Source organism: Neofelis nebulosa, chromosome 5 (genome assembly GCF_028018385.1).
Source record: "Neofelis nebulosa isolate mNeoNeb1 chromosome 5, mNeoNeb1.pri, whole genome shotgun sequence".
Classification (NCBI taxonomy): domain Eukaryota; kingdom Metazoa; phylum Chordata; class Mammalia; order Carnivora; family Felidae; genus Neofelis; species Neofelis nebulosa.
Genome location: NC_080786.1, coordinates 29,511,443 through 29,528,168, shown reverse-complemented (window position 1 = coordinate 29,528,168; position 16,726 = coordinate 29,511,443). Strand labels below are relative to the sequence as shown.

Here is a 16,726-nt window from a genome sequence, read left to right as displayed (position 1 = left end):
AATTCTGGGAGTAAATTTTGTAAGTTTCCCTTATTAACAATTGGGCAATAGATATAATAGTTATCTAAGAAAATTTTAGCTATTGTTTTAAGTACCAGATTCCATCAACTAGAAGAAGTAAAATACTATTGTTTTATGTATGAGTAAGAAACAAATATACAAAGTATGACACAATGCTTTCTTGCAATTATAATTTTTATTTTATACTTATTAAAAGAGCTCCTTTAGACTTACCTAGACACATTTATCATATATCCCTTCACTTACATCATGAAGTAATTGCCAATCCTTTTGCAAGCATCTCAGGAAAAAAAACACAACCCGATTTGAACTGTTATGTAAGTGTTTTCCTTCTTTTGATTTCATCTAGAGTTTAATTGTTGCTTTGGTTTATGGAATGGAGACCATTCATACAATCATGGACATTTTTTCCACAAATATCAAATTTCGGCCCTGCTGCCCTACTTCAATGCCCTTTGCAAATGCAACTTTTTGTTTCCATGCTTTGTCACAGTGAATCTTTGTGACCTTTGTGTGTGTGTGTGTGTGTGTGTGTGTGTGTGTGTGGAAACTCTTTAAACAGCAGTTAAACATGCATAGTACCAATGGTGCATTTGCCTCAAATAGAGAGATGAGGTGAACAACTACAACCAACATTCACCTGTGCACAGACAATGATGACTGTCATGAGTGCTGCCTGGCTGACAGCAACTGCAATATGCATTGTAGTTCCAGGGATGTTAAAGTGAACAGAAGTGTTTCTAACAACATAAACCTACATGAAGATGTGTGTTTAAACAAAGTCCTAATTTCAAACTTTAGTAGGTAAAGAAAAAATCCAGTGCCCTGAAACAGGATGTTGTAACATTTTCCTTCTTCACAACCATTTCCAAATGCTGCACAGTGATATTCAGATACTTCCAGCTGAAAACCTGTGCACTGGAGTCACCTGGATGGTAACAGGTCCAACTATGAGATTCCTGCAGGTGCTAACTTGGTATGACCCACGTCCAACTATGCGATTCCTGCAGGTGCTAACTTGGTATGACCCATAAAACTGTATTTTCGCACTTGTCTGCCCTCCTGTGAACTCAAAAAAGATGTATGGTTTACATGATGAATTATGCATAAGAGTATGAACTGCTGATCATTTTAAAGTAAGAAAATCAGAATTGAACTATAGTTTTTTTTTAAACATGTGCTTAGCACATATGCCAAAGGAACGTGTAAAGGAAAAAGCTAATTTAGAAATTTATATCCCTGTAAAAAATGGTTTCATGACATTTAAAGTAAGATCTGACAGGCTTCTGCTACAGTTAAGGAGGCTGCCTGGCTCCATAAACCCCTTTCTGAGCTGGGCTTGCCAGGTTCTGTTTGGTAGGATTGGAAGAGCAGGGATCTAGTGAGATGTGAGTGCATGTTGGCGTGTCAGGGAAAGCACCACACTACACTGTGCGCTCTCTTGGTTATGAATCTTGTGTCTCTCTTGCCTGAGGTTCAGACCCAGGTCTTGTCTAATCCCAAGCTCCTGTTCTTTTCATACTCTGCCATTTCACAAATGTGCTGATAGAACTCCCAATGTCAAAACCCTAATATTTCTGTTCTATACAATTCATTGTAGTAAATAAGCTTCCTGGCAAAGCTTCCCCAGTGATAGGGATGGTTGCCATGTGATATTCTGGATGCCAGCTCATCCTTCTGTGCCTATTCTAGCATGGCAGAAGTCTGTCAGATGCCTGATCAGATTTCTTGGGTGGCTCCACACGAGAGTGAATTTCCAGATGTGTCCCTGGCTCCGAGCTTCACTGGCATGCACCTAACGTGGTGTATGCCATGCTCTCACCACAGACATGGAAGTCTGAAATGGTAGAACTTGTCTACGGTGTGTGCCATTCATGCTTTCAAAATGTTTTCAAGGTGGTTTACAAGAGAACAGGCGCAAACATAAGTCTTGTAATATAAAAACTGAGATCAAGACTTTACAGAGCAATAAAAAGACTAAAATGCATTGAAACAGAGGGTAGAAACCAATGCAACAGGGAGAAGCAAGAGCCACCTGTGAAATTCCATGCTGCTGGCCCTGCCTCCTATGGTTTCATTGCTAAGCAACCTTAAAGGACACAAGTAAATCAATGCTTCTCCAGAATGTCAAGGAACAAAATGTAGGAGTGATCATGAGCCTGTCTGGTACTTGTGAAGGAAAGTTTGGGAAATGGGCTGTATGATTAAATTAGATGGTAGGCAAGACACAATGCTATTCTTTTTCTGAAAGGGAGAGCCTGAGCATTGCAACTGGAGAAGACAACGAGGTCCTTGGCTGGCTCCAAAGCTGCTTCCATGTTTGTAGTGTGTAAGAAGTGATTATTTCCTTTTACTGTACAACCTTTATCTCAATTCAAATCTCATACCTAGTACTTCTCTGTCAATCTAGAAGCATGTAGGTAATAGAGCTGGGACAGATGCCACATGCCAAGTCAATTAAGGTCCTAAGTTACTGAATGAGAGTTGAGTAGAATACACAGGGCAGAAGCAGATACAGCAGTCCTTGGCATGGGACACTGGGCTTCCACTTCCCCAGTGGATAGGATCTTTACAAGATCTGAGGTCACACCAGATTCTTGTTATGTCATTGCTCTTGCAGGCTCGCATCTTATGTCTTCATTTTCGAACTAAGGCTAATGATGTATATGCTCCAGTTTAAGGAGCCCTTACAAAAAACAGGGTCTCCTAACTCTTAAGCCCAAATCAGCATCAGATTGCTCTCCTTATCTTGAACTTCATGAAGATTGGAATGGGTGGGTGAAGGTAGCATTATTAATACCCTGGTTGCCCTTGAACAACATCTTGGTCTTTTGTTTTCTAATATTCTGGAAAGAGGTTCCCCCTAAACCCCAGCCTGTCATTCTGCTGTTCAAATATCTAGTTGGCCTCCTTCAGTTCAAGGAGTTATTTCAAGATCAAGATCACATAGGTGAAAAAAAAAATCACATAGGTAGTAAGTGGTAGGGCTGAAACTTGAACCAAGGCCTTCTAATTTTGTTCAGAGCTATAACTCCCGATCACACATAAGGATGCATGGCAGTGCCTAAAATTTCTTAAAAAAAATTTTTTTTAAATGTTTATCTATTTTTGAGAGAGAGAGAGAGAGAGAGAGAAATACAGAGTGTGAGCAGGGGAGGGGCAGAGAGAGAGGGAGACACAGAACCTGAGGCAGGCTCCAGGCTCTGAGCTGTCCGTACAGAGCCTGAGGCAGGGCTCGAACTCACCAACTGTGAGATCATGACCTTAGCCGAAGTAGGACACTTAACTGACTGAGCCACCAAGGTGCCTGAGCACCTAAAATTTCTAGGCCAACTAGAGCCTCTATGTTCTGTGTTTTTGTTTAGTTACCATTTCTGTTAGGTTAACATGAAAATAAAATTGTAAACAAAACTCTCAAAGTAGTCACAGGATATCCAATGATGCAATCTCAAAGTTTAGGAAGAGAGGTAACATTAGCTTTTAAGAAGACACCAATTTTGTATTCTAGGGTATTTTCGTGTGCATCTAATATATAGTTCCCAAACTTGGCTTTTCACTAGAAACAATAGGATTTTGGAAGCTTCTCTGATGAATCTAATGAGAAGCCAAGACTCAGAAACACTGATCTAATTATAGCTGCATGTTAAGTGGTTTCCATAGCCTGTCTCATTGAATGGGGCCCGAGAGGAAATGGAGGTAGTACAAAGAGTGAGGTGTTTGGAATCAAAGAGATCTTAATTCATATCTAGGCGGCTCCAGAGAGTGCTTCCAGCTGTGTCACCTGGGGCAACTTGGTCACTTTAACTCTCACTTCCTACATCTGTAAAGTGGAGACTTAGGATGATTTGGTGAGATGATATATGAAAGTGCTTCTCACAGTGTCTGGTACAATCACTGTGGCTGCTATTATCATAATTATTATTAACCCTGAGGATGCCTTCTTTCTTCTTAGAGCATCATAGTCTCTATGCATCAGCCTTCCCAAGGGTTCAGAACAAAGTAACAAGTGACAACATGGGACACTGAGAGAGCACATCTGGAAAAAAGTCCACCATGCTAGATGTTCAGCAGCTCCTTGATTTTTTAAAACAGACTCACAAAAGTGGGGTGAGGCCACCTGTGATGTGTAATTGTAAGGAGAGGTAGTGGAATATTTTCTGGAGATCATGCTTTCTTATAAGCATACTGAGTTTGAAATACTTTGGGTGATTGAAACGAGCCCCTCCCTACCAGACACAAGTGTGAATTAATTCTGTGAATTAATAGGAGCAAACAGTTCAGGTCATAAGCCAAGGCAGGCATGCTCTATTTCTCAGGGCTTTGAGAAAATTGCTACTGGAAGGAAAAGCCAGTCCTCCAGATGTCCAGCCTTGCAGGCAAGGGAAGTCACACCTGGACCACAGAGATGCGAGTGGCTTTTTCTACTGCTTTCTCTTCCCACCTATACTCCCAACCTTGATAAAACCAATTGTCACAGTCACTGTTTTACAACTCTTCTTGTCTGATTTGGAAAGTATCAAAAAAAGGCCTTCTGAGTCCTATTTTAGGAATATTTATCAATATTTTCCTCTATTTGTTTCATAATTTCATCTTTTACACTATGTAATGGATATGTGTGCCACTCAGATCTGTCTTCAAGACTGAGGCTCTTGTCCACCAATAGCTGGGAGTATTGGTTGTGGATTGGCTTATAGCTGAATTCCTCTCCTGGAATTTCTCTCAGCTAAAGGGAGCTGTCTCACCCAAGATTACAACACTCTGGTGTGAACCCCATATCCAACATCTGGTTGACATCAGGGTCCAAAGGCCCTTGTCTTAATTTGGGACAATTTTGAAGGGCAATTCCAGCTCCACAGCTCCCCCTGGTGTGGGCTGAGTTGTCTTTGTTGACCACATGTCAGCCTGACTACCCTTTTGCTCCAGCAGACTAATTGCCTCAGCACTGAACCTTCTATATAGCCAATCTCCTTAAGGTCTGTTTTCCTAGGGAATCTTGGATGAACCGTTGAATGCATTTGAAACTTACTTTCATATAATGTGTGTGGTGAATCTCTAACTTATTGTTTCCAAATAATTATCTCAATAACACTTATTAAGTTATCCTCTCCCCAGTTTTTGGACTGCTACTTTTTTTTTTAATTTTTTTTTTTTTTTGTCAACATTTTTTATTTATTTTTGGGACAGAGAGAGACAGAGCATGAACGGAGGAGGGGCAGAGAGAGAGGGAGACACAGAATCGGAAACAGGCTCCAGGCTCCAAGCCATCAGCCCAGAGCCTGACGCGGGGCTCGAACTCACGGACCGCGAGATCGTGACCTGGCTGAAGTCGGAAGCTTAACCGACTGCGCCACCCAGGCGCCCCATGGACTGCTACTTTTATTACATTTTAAATTCTTAAGTATACTAGAAACGGTTTCTGGGCTATGTAGTATGCTTTTCTAATTTGACCACTTTTTGGACTTGTAATACATATTTTAACTAGTATTACTTTATGACATGTTTGACATGTTTTGATTTTTGGCAGAGAAAGCCCCTCTTCATTACTCTTATTTAAAAAAAAATGTCTTTACTACTTTTGCCTGTTCATACTTAAAAAAAATGTTATTTAAATTTTAGTTAACATACTTGTACAATATTGGTTTCAGGAGGAGAATCCAGTGATTCATCACTTACATACAAAACCCAGTGCTCATCACAACAAGTGCCCTCCTTAGTACCCATCACCCAACTAGCCCATCTCCCACCCACCTCCCCTCTGTCAATCCACAGTTTGTTTTCTATCATTAGGAGTTTCTTGTGGTTCATTTCCCTCTCGTCCTTCCCCACCCCATATGTTCAGCTGTTTTGTTTCTTAAATTCCACATATGAGTGAAATCATATGGTATTTGTCTTTCTCTTACTGACTTATTTCACTTAGTATAATACACTCTAGCCCCATCCATGTCTTTGCAAATGGCAAGATTTCATTCTTTTTGATGGCTGAGTAATATTCCAGTGTGTGTGTGTGTGTGTGTGTGTGTGTGTGTGTATACACGTATGTGTATATACATTTATCCATTCGTCCATCGATGGACATCTGGGTTCTCTCCATAGTTTGGCTACTGTTGATAATGCTATAAACATTGGGGTGCATGTACCCCTTTGAATCTTTATTTTTGTACCCTTTGGGTAAATACCTAGTAATGCAATTGCTGGGTTGTAGGGCAAGGTCTATTTTCAGTTTTTTGAGGAAGCTCTATATTGTTCTATAAAGTGGCTGTGCCAGTTTGCATTTCCACCAACAGTGTGAGAGGATTCCCCTTTCTCTGCATGCTTGCCAACACCTGTTGTTTCTCCTGTTGTTAATTTTAGCCATTCTGACAGGTGTGAGGTGGTATCTTGTCATGGTTTTGATTTGTATTTCCCTGATGATGAGTGATGTTGAGCATCTTTTCATGTGTCTGTTAGCATCTGGATGTCTTTGGAAAAGTGTCTATTCATGTCTTCTGCCCATTTCTTCACTGGATTATTTGTTTTCTGGGTGTTGAGTTTGGTAAGTTCTTTATAGATTTTGGATACTAACCATTTATCAGATAGGGCATTTGTAAATATCTTCTCCCATTCCATCAGTTGCCTTTTAGTTTTGTTGACTGTTTCCTTTGTTGTGCAGAAGCTTTTTATCTTGATGAGGTCCCAATAGTTCATGTTCGCTTTTGTTTCTCTTGCCTTCAGTGGTGTGTCTAGTAAGAAGTTGCTCTGGCCAAGGCCAAAGAGGTTGCTGCTTGTGTTCTCTACAGTTTTGATGGTTTCCTGTTTCACATTTAGGTCTTTCATCCATCTTGAATTTATTTTTGTGTATGGTGTAAGAAAGTGGCCCAGTTTCATTTTTTTGCATGTTGCCATCCAGTTTTCCCAACACCATTTGTTGAAAAGACTGTCTTTTTTCCATTGAATATTCTTGCCTCCTTTGTCAAAGATGAATCAACCAAATACTTGTGGGTCCATTTCTGGGTTTTCTATTCTCTTCCATTAGTCTATGTGTCGGTTTTTGTGCCAGTACCATACTGTTTTGATGACTACAGCTTTATAACATAGTTTAAAGTCTGGAATCATTATGCCTCCAGTTTTGTTTTTCTTTCACAGGATTGCTTTGGCTATTCGGGGTCTTTTGTGGCTCCATACAAAGGTTAGGATTGTTTGTTCTAGCTCTGTGAAAAATGCTGGTGGTATTTGGATAGGGATTCTATTAAATGTGTAGATTGCTTCGAGTAGTATAAACATTTTAACAAAGTTTGTTTTTCCAATCCATGATCATGGAATGCTTTTCTATTTCCTCGAATCCTCTTCAATATCTTTCATAACTGTTCTATAGTTTCCAGAGTATAGATCTTCTACTTCTTCATTTAGATTTATTCCTAGGTATCTTATTGTTTTTGGTGCAACTGCAAATGGGATTGGGTCCTTGGTTTCTTTTTCTGCTGCTTCATTATTGGTGTATAAAAATGCAACAGATTTCTGCATGTTGATTTTATATCCTGCGACTTTGCTGAATACATGTATTGGTTCTAGAAAGTTTTTGGTGGCATCTTTCAGGTTTTCTACATAGAGTATCACATCATCTGCAAATAGAAAAGGTTTGACTTCTTCCTTGCTGACTTGAGTGCCTTTTATTTCTTTTTGTTGTCTGACTGGTGAGGCTAACACTTCTAGTATTATATTGAATAGTAATGGTGAGGGTGGAATCTTTGTCTTGTTCCTGACTGTAGGGGAAAAGCTCTCAGTTTTTTTCCCACTGAGGATGATATTATTTGTGGGCCTTTTGTATATGGCCCTTATGGTGTTGACGTATGTTCCTTCTATCCTTACTTTCTTGAGGGTTTTAATCAAAAATTGATGCTATATTTTGTCATGTGCTTTTTCTGCATTTATTGACAGGATCATACGGTTCTTATTCTTTCCTTTATTAATGCGGTGTATCACATTGATTGATTTGTGTATATCGAACCAGCCCTGCAGCCCAGGAATAAATCCCACTTGATTGTGATGAATAATTCTTTTAATCTACTTTTTTTTAAAGGTTTATTTATTTATTTGAGAGAGAGAAAGAGAGCATAAGCAGGTAGGGGCAGAGAGAGAATCTCAAGCAGACTCCATACTGTCAGTGTAGAGACTGATGTGGGACTCAAACTCATGAACCATGAAATCATGACCTGAGCCAAAAGTGAATCTGACACTTACCCCCAGGCACCCCTAATGTACTGCTGAATTCAATTTGCTAATATTTTGTTGAGTATTTTTGTATCCATGTCCATCAGAGATACTGGCCTGTAATTCTCCTTTTTTTTGATGGGATTTTTGTCTGGTTTTGGAATCAAGGTAATGCTGGTCTTGTAGAATGAGTTTGGAAGTATTCCTTCCATTTCTATTTTTTGGAACAGTTTGAGAAGAAAGGTATTAACTTTTCTTTAAATGCCTGATAGAATTCCCCTAGGAAGCCATCTGGCCCAGGACTCTTGTTTGTTGGGAGATTTTTTTTTAATTTTATTTTTTAATATTTATTTATTATTGAAAGAGAGAGAGAGAGAGAGCATGAGTGGGGGGGGGGCAGGGAGAGAGGGAGACACAGAATGTGAAGCAGGCTCCAGCCTTTGAGCTGTCAGCACAGAGCCCTATGTGGGGCTCGAACCCACAAACTGCGAGATCATGACCTGAGCTGAAGTCAGATGCTTACCCGACTGAGCCACCCAGGCATCCCTGTTGGGAGATTTTTGATTACCGATTCAATTTTTTGCTGGTTATGGGTCTGTTCAAATTTTTTATTTCTTCCGGTTTCAGTTTTGGGAGTTTGTGAATTTCTAGAAATTCATCCATTTCTTCAAGATTGCCTGGTTTGTTGGCATATAATTTTTCATAGTATTCTCTTATACTTGTTTGTATTTCTTGGTGTTGGTTGTGATCTCTTCCCTTTCCTACATGATTTTATCTATTTGGGTCCTTTCTCTTTCTCTCTCTCTTTTTTTTTGATACGTCTGGGTAGGGCTTTATCAATTTTGTTAATACTTTCAAAGAGCCAGCCCTTAGTTACGTTGATTTGTTCCATTGTTTGTTTGTTTGTTTATATGTCATTTTTTTTTTTCTGCTCTGATCTTTATTATTTCCCTTCTTCTTCTGGCTTTAGGCTTTATTTGCTGGTTTCTTTTCTAGCTCCTTTCGGTAGAAGGTTAGATTGTACATCTGGGACTTTTTTTGCTTCTTGAGATAGGCCTGAATTGTAATACACTTCTTTCTTAGAACTGCTTTTGCTGCATACCAAAAGGTTTGGACTGTCACATTCTCATTTTCATTTATTTACATGTATTTTTTTGTTTCTTCTTTAATTCCCTAGTTAACCCATTCATTCGTTAGTAGGATGTTAACTTCCATGTATTTGAGGGCTTTCTAAATTTTTTCTTGTGGTTGACTTCAAGTTTCATAGTGTTGAAAACATGCATGGTAAGATCTTGATCTTTTTGCACTTGTTGAGGGTTGATTTGTGATCCAGTATGTGACCCATTCTGGAGAATGTTTCATGTGCACACAAGAAGAATGCATATTCTGCTGTTTTAGGATGAAATGTTCTGAATATGTCTGTGAAGTCCATCTGGTCCAATGTGTCATTCAAAGCCATCGTTCCCTTGTTGATTTTCTGCTTAGATGATCTGTCCATTGCTGTAAGTGGGATGTTAATGGTATTAATGGGCAATAATGGCATTATCTTTGATGAGTTTATGTTTGTGATTAATTGATTTATATATTTGGATGCTACCAAGTTGGGGGCATAAGTATTTATAATTGTTAGATATTCTTGATGTATAGATCCTTTAATATGAATTAATGCCTTTCTTTATCTCTTATTACAGTCTTTGTTTTAAAATCTAGTTTGTCTGATGTAAGTATGGCTACTTCAGCTTTCTTTTGACATCTACTAGCATGATAGATGGTTCTCCATCCCCTCTGCCAGTCTTTGTTTATCTTCTTTCTTCCTTACTAAATGATGAAAGCTTTTAAAGGTATGGATTTGCCTGAATTGAGCTGTAAGGATTTTCATTTTGCTTTTGTATTCAGAATTTATTGTTGGGTTGCTTGGGTGGCTCAGTTGGTTAAGTGGTTAAGCATCTGACTCTTGGTTTTGGCTCAGGTCAGGATCTCAAAACTCTTGAGTTCAAGCCCTGCATCGGGCTCTGTGCTGTCAGCTTGGGATTCTTTCTCTCTCCCTATCTCTCTGCCCCTCCCCTACTCTGTTTCTCTCAAAAATAAATAAACATTAAACAATTTATTTTCAATCACACTCCTTCAACCTTTACATATGACTGCTTCTGTAAAATATTTTAATCTCCTTTCAGCCATAAACTTTGACATAAGTTTTTGTACGACCGTTATTTTCTATGCAATCTGCATTTGAACTTTTCACTTTCCTTAATGTCTGATATTTAGGTTGATTTAATGGCTGTGAGATTTGGTTTAAATTTTTATTTTTTATTTCTAACACTACTTTTATTATATTAAGAATAAAATTTACCTTTTTTGAATTTAGCAAGGCTTTTTTTAATAATAATTTTTAATAAATGATCCATGGATATATGAAGATATCATCTATAAGGTACAAAATTTGATATATAGTTATCAGATGAACTTTATTAAGCATATTTACATTCTATTTAGTTTTGACTCCATGATTTACTAAAGACTAAATATGCTGTGCTAATTTTTTCCATAATAATGGTTTCTTTTCAGGTCTTCTTTGTCTTCTAACAGCTTTGCTCTCCATATTTCTGTGTTATGTTATAGTACATTATACATTCATTGTAGGTCACAATTTTTATAAAACAATCTTCCCACTGAAAACTTTTATCCCTTAAGTTTTATTTTAACTAACATTAATATTGCCACTCCTGTGTTATTTTGCTTCCTTTATTTACTTTTTTGACCTAAAAATATATTTCTGGGGGAGGGAGCCAAGATGGTGGAACAGCAAGGAAGTGTTTTGTGTGTCTCGTGTCTATGAAATACAGTCAGACCAACACTAAACCATCCTGCACACCTACAAAACTTATCTGAGGATTAACACAACAATCTGCACAACCTTAACCACAGAATTCAGCAGCAAGAGAAAAAATTTTTGTTTTTAATTTTTATTAAAAATATTTTAAATGTTTTCTACTATATTCTTTACTTCTGTGTAAATTTTTTCAAATTCTGTTTTACTCCCATCATTTCATTTTAGTCTTCTTCAGTGTATTCATTTTTTTCAAATTTTCCAATGATTTCCTTTTTAAAAAAAATTTTCCCCCCTTTTTTCTCTAATCTATCAAGCCACTTTCAACAGCCAGACCAAAAGACACCTAGGATCTAGCATCATTTATTCAATTTTTTGTGTGTGTTTTTAATTTTTTAATTTTAATTTTTTTAATTTTAATTTTTTATATATAATTAATTCCTTTTCTCCCTTCAAAACGACAAAACAAAGGAATTCACCCCAAAAGGAAGAGCAGGAAGAAATGATAGCCAGGGACTTAACCAACAGAGATACAAGCAAGATGTCTGAACCAGAATTTAGAATCATGATAATAAGAATACTAGCTGGAGTCGAAAATAGATTAGAATCCCTTTCTGTGGAGATAAAAGAAGTAAAAACTAGTCAGGATGAAATAAAAAATGCTATAACTGAGCTACAATCATGGATGGACGCTGTGGCGGCAAGGATGGATGAGGCAGAACAGAATCAGCGATATAGAAGACAAACTTAGAATAATGAAGCAGAAAAAAAGAGGGAGATTAAGGCAAAAGAGCATGATTTAAGAATTAGAGAAATCAGTGACTCATTAAAAAGGAACATCAGAGGGGCGCCTGGGTGGCTCAGTCAGTTGAGCAGCCGACTTCGGCTCAGGTCACGATCTCGCAGTCCGTGAGTTCGAGCCCCGCGTCGGGCTCTGTGCTGACAGCTCGGAGCCTGGAGCCTGTTTCAGATTCTGTGTCTCCCTCTCTTTGACCCTCCCCCATTCATGCTCTGTCTCTCTCTGTCTCAAAAATACACAAGCATTAAAAAAAAAAAAATTAAAAAAGAAAAAGGAACATCAGAATCATAAGAGTCCCAGAAGAGGAAGACAGAGAAATAGGGGTAGAAGGGTTATGTGAGCAAATCATAGTGGAAAACTTTCCTAACTTGGAAAAGACACAGACATCAAAATCCAGGAAGCACAGAGGACTCCCATTAGGTTCAATAAAAATATATTTCTGCTTTATTTTTGCTCAATTTTTCTCTATCCTCATATTTTTGAATCTTTTGTGTCATCATGTTTTAGGGGAATAGAGAAAATAGCTATATTTTGTTTTAGGTGAAAGTCTTTATTATCTAATAGAGACTTTAGTTATATTTATTGACGTAAATGTTAGGTCTTATTTCTCTCATCCTGCTTTGTGATTTCTATTTTATTGTTTGTTGTTTTGATGTTTCCTTATTTGTTTTTAAAGTATATATGCTTCTATTGTCCTGCCATAATTACATTTCCTTAATTATCCATGCTAAACACAAAACTTTTTATTTTATTAAAAAAATACTTTATTTATTTATTTAAAGTAGGCTCCATGCCCAACGTGGGGCCTGAACTCACGACTCTGGGATCAAGAGTCACATGCTCTAGCCAGCCAGGCACCCCTAAACACGAAACTTTTAATCTTTCTCTCACCTTTCCACCAATCCTACTTACAACAGGAAATTTATCAAGCAAGGTTGACCTCACCCATTTCTTTTTATAAACAACTGTACTTATTTAAGCAATCTGTTCCAAAGAACTACCAGCAAAAAATACCAATTGTTCTTCATTATTCTACCAATTGAATTATCTAACTAGCACTGGTGCCAGGGACATTGTGCATCAGTTATGCTTAAAATGTCATTTAAAAATAAAACTGCTTGAGGACAAATCAGAAAATAACATATAATTAATTATAAGAAATCTTGGTCATTGTTTCTACATTCTACTTCTCTCTGTTACACAGTGAAGTCAGTCAGATTGCCTCACTATAGATAGATAACTTCAGAAGAATTCCCTGTCTCTGAGGACCACAATTCATAAACTCTACCTCACCATCTGCTCCTGAAGGATAGATTTCGTCAATGTCCTCCTGGCTGATCATGTCCAGGACTTTGCTCTTGCTGCTTTCCTTCATCCATAATGATCTTTTATATCTATCCATTTTTTCAAAGCTCAGGTCAAATACCAGTGATTTTCCTGACAACTTGCTCCTCTGAATGGCCAAAGAGGTGAGACTATTTTTCTACTTACAGGTGCTCATTTGTTGTCTTGTAATAACTATTATTATAGTTAAGCGTTAAGTGTCTCAATTTGATTATGGGATCCTATGGAGCAGAAATACTGTCTTATACTTTGATCATGGAATGACAAGGTTTCATGACTGGAAGAATTTCAAAACTCATCCATAGATTGAGGATCAGGAAGAACAAGTTACAGTGCCAGATTTTATTCTACATCAAAGACTTTCAAGAACTTCATTTCTTTAGACCTGCAAAATGGAGATGAGCTCCAAAGCCACTTCAAAAGATAAGATGAGGGGCGCCTGGGTGGCTCAGTCAGTTAAGCGTCTGACTTTGGCTCAGGTCATGATCTCACGGTCCGTGAGTTCGAGCCCTGCGTCGGGATCTGTGCTGACAGCTCAGAGCCTGGAGCCCATTTCAGATTCTGTGTCACCCTCTCTCTCCGCCCCTCCCCTGTTCATGCTCTGTCTCTCTCTGTCTCAAAAATAAATAAACGTTAAAAAAAAATTAAAAAAAAAAAAGATAAGATGAATAGTCATTTTACAAACAAGGAACCAACTCACAGCCCAAGAGAGAGAAAGTCACTTGCTCACGTTCACAGAATCAATTAATGCCCAAAATATAACTAGAAGCTCAATCTCCTGCTCCCAGCCTGCTGGTAGCTATCTCAGAAGGCTCTTTGACTCCTCCAAAGCACCAGCATGGAACCTTGTGAGTGAAAATACATACATGGACTTACTAAGAAACTAAACTCTTCAGAAAAATGCAGTTGCCTCCAAACTTTGACTATCATAAACACTTATAATTTATTACAAAATTGTATAACTATTTCTTCAACTCCTGGAAGGCACCAATTCCTTTTATGTCATGCCAGAGGTTAGCTCTCTTTTTTTCTGTTATAAAGTCTTATCCTTGGGGCATTAGGGTGGCTCAGTTGGCTAAGTGTTTAACTTTTGATTTCAGCTCGGGTCATGATCTGATGGTTGTGGGATTGAGCCCCATATTGGGCTCCACAGCATGTAGCCTACTTAATATTCTGTCTCTCTCTCTGTCTCTCTGCCCCTCCCCTGCTCACATGTACTCTCTCTCTCTCTCAAAAAAAAAAAAAAAACAAAACTTAAAAAAAAAAGTCTTATTCTTGACTTTGGAACTGCCTGCCAAGCTCTATTGTTTTTTACATGTTTTTGATTCTCTACTTACTCATCTTTTCCACCAGAAAGATAAGTTATAGCAGAGACATATTTTTTGTGGATCTCTGTTTACTTATCTGTAACCAAAAGGTATAGAAATGGATATTCTCTAAAGGTCTCTCTGACTCTAAGATTATTTGATTTTTTTTTTTTTTTTTTAATGAAAAGGCAGGAGCAAAGTAAGGAAAGTAAAACAAGAACAGGGTGTTTTAACCCTGATTTCCAAAAAATAGTAGTCTGAGATGTGGCTTAAATGTAGGTAGTTTATTGTGCACAGTGATGTCAGGGAACACAGTTGTAGGGGACTGGAGATAAAAAGAAAAGGAGAGAAAGAACATCCAAGGGTATGTTACTGAGCTGATTGCCACCATGGTCAATTGGGGCATAATCATGCTGGGGATCCTTGGAGGAGCTGTGTAGAATGTACCTTCCAAGGTACACAAGAGGCAGAATCTATGCATTGGTTCTGTCCCTCATTAGTCAAAGGGTGCCTGCCTCTTGAATGTTAACCTGCACATGTCAGGAGTGTGTATGCAACAGAAGGGCTTAGTGGCCCTCACAGATATCCTACATGGGAAGTCAGGGGTAGAATGAGAAAAATGTGGCATTAGCTGAGGCGGTGCTTTCCAGTTACTTCTCCATGTGGCTGATTCCTGTAGCAACACTAGAATAAAGGACAAACAGGTTGGTGAAGGTGGTGGGGCCAGGGGAACTAGATTTGGGACTGCGGTCCTCAGATCCAAATCAGTGCCTGGGTGACCGAGATAAAAGGAACATTAAATCAGTCTGGAGTGGGCTGAGAGATAATGGTGTTTCCCAGAAGGCTTAAAAATAAGGGGCAAAATATCATTCAGAGAAAGATAATATTAAACATGTGATAACAAATCACTTCTCTGCTGAAAACCCTCTATGACTTCCAGCTTACCTAGAGCAAAAAAGCAAGTCTTAACAACGGCCATCAACCTTTTCTCTGACTGTATTTCTTCCCTTTTCCCCACTCTGCTCTAGCTACACTGACTTGCATGTTGTTCCTCCAACACACCAACCTCTCTCCTCAGGGTCTTTGAACCTGTTGTCAGTGCCTCAAAGACTCCTTGTGAACTTGACGTTGGTTTCTGCTGTGATGTTATCTGAGATGCCTTCTGTGACTATCCCACATATAAAAGTGCATCTTATCACCCTTCATATTACTTACTACATATTACTACTTTCATATTATTTACCTAATTAAAAAAAATTTTTTTTAACATTTATTTATTTTTGAGACAGACAGAGAGAGAGAGAGCATGAACAGGGGAGGGTCATAGGAAGAGGGAGACATAGAATCTGAAATAGGCTCCAGGCTCTGAGCTGTCAGCACAGAGCCCGACGCGGGGCTTGAACTCATGGACCACGAGATCGTGACCTGAGCCGAAGTCGGACGCCCAACTGACTGAGCCACCCAGGCGTCCCATATTTACCTAATTTTTAAACATTATTACTTTTTTCTATGATACTTATCACTACCTCAGTTCATATTATATGTCTATTTTTAAAAATTAATTTCAGTATCCAGTGGAATGAAGCACCACCAAGGTAACACTTTTTTTGTTGTATTCACTGGCATATCTCTAACATCCAGGAGAGTTCCTGGAAATAGCAGGTAATTGATAAACTAAAAAATAATAAATAAAAAAGAATGAATGACAGATTGAATGAAGATGTTTGTGCCTTGCAAAAAAAAATAATAAAGGAGGACCTAATATTTGTCAAAAGTCCCTTGAACAGAAGCACAAAGACTGTTAGACGTTCTCTCTGGATGGTGATGAAAGCTGTTATCAAGCAAGACTTGAGCTTTTTAGACCTGGAAAGACCAGTGTGCAGTGTCATCTGCTGTGTTACTCTAAGAAATTCTGGGACTAGAAGGAGAATAACTATCATATTCTCCCTCTGGTGAGTCCCTCATCCTGTGGCTTTAGACAATATTTTGTCCTCTTGGCTAATTGAACCAAGTACTTAAGCTAAACTTAGAGAATTTCTAGATGTGTGTGTGTCCATACGTGTAGACAAATTCTCTTCCAACCAACACATAACAAAAACTGCAAAGATGTGCTATAGAACCTTAAGAGGGCAACCCCCTAAGTGTGATGACAGCAGGACGTGCACATATTTGAGAATGAATGGAATAGCTAGAGGAAGGAGAAGCCTAAATGAAGGTGTTTTAGTAATAAAGATCTCAAGG

At 38.4% G+C, this 16,726-nt stretch overlaps 1 protein-coding gene across 6 annotated transcripts in view; it reads right to left on the bottom strand.

The window, feature by feature from the left end:
- TMEM108 (transmembrane protein 108) overlaps positions 1-16,726 on the bottom strand; it is a 403,151-nt gene that overhangs the window by 41,377 nt on the left and 345,048 nt on the right. The window lies entirely within an intron of this gene.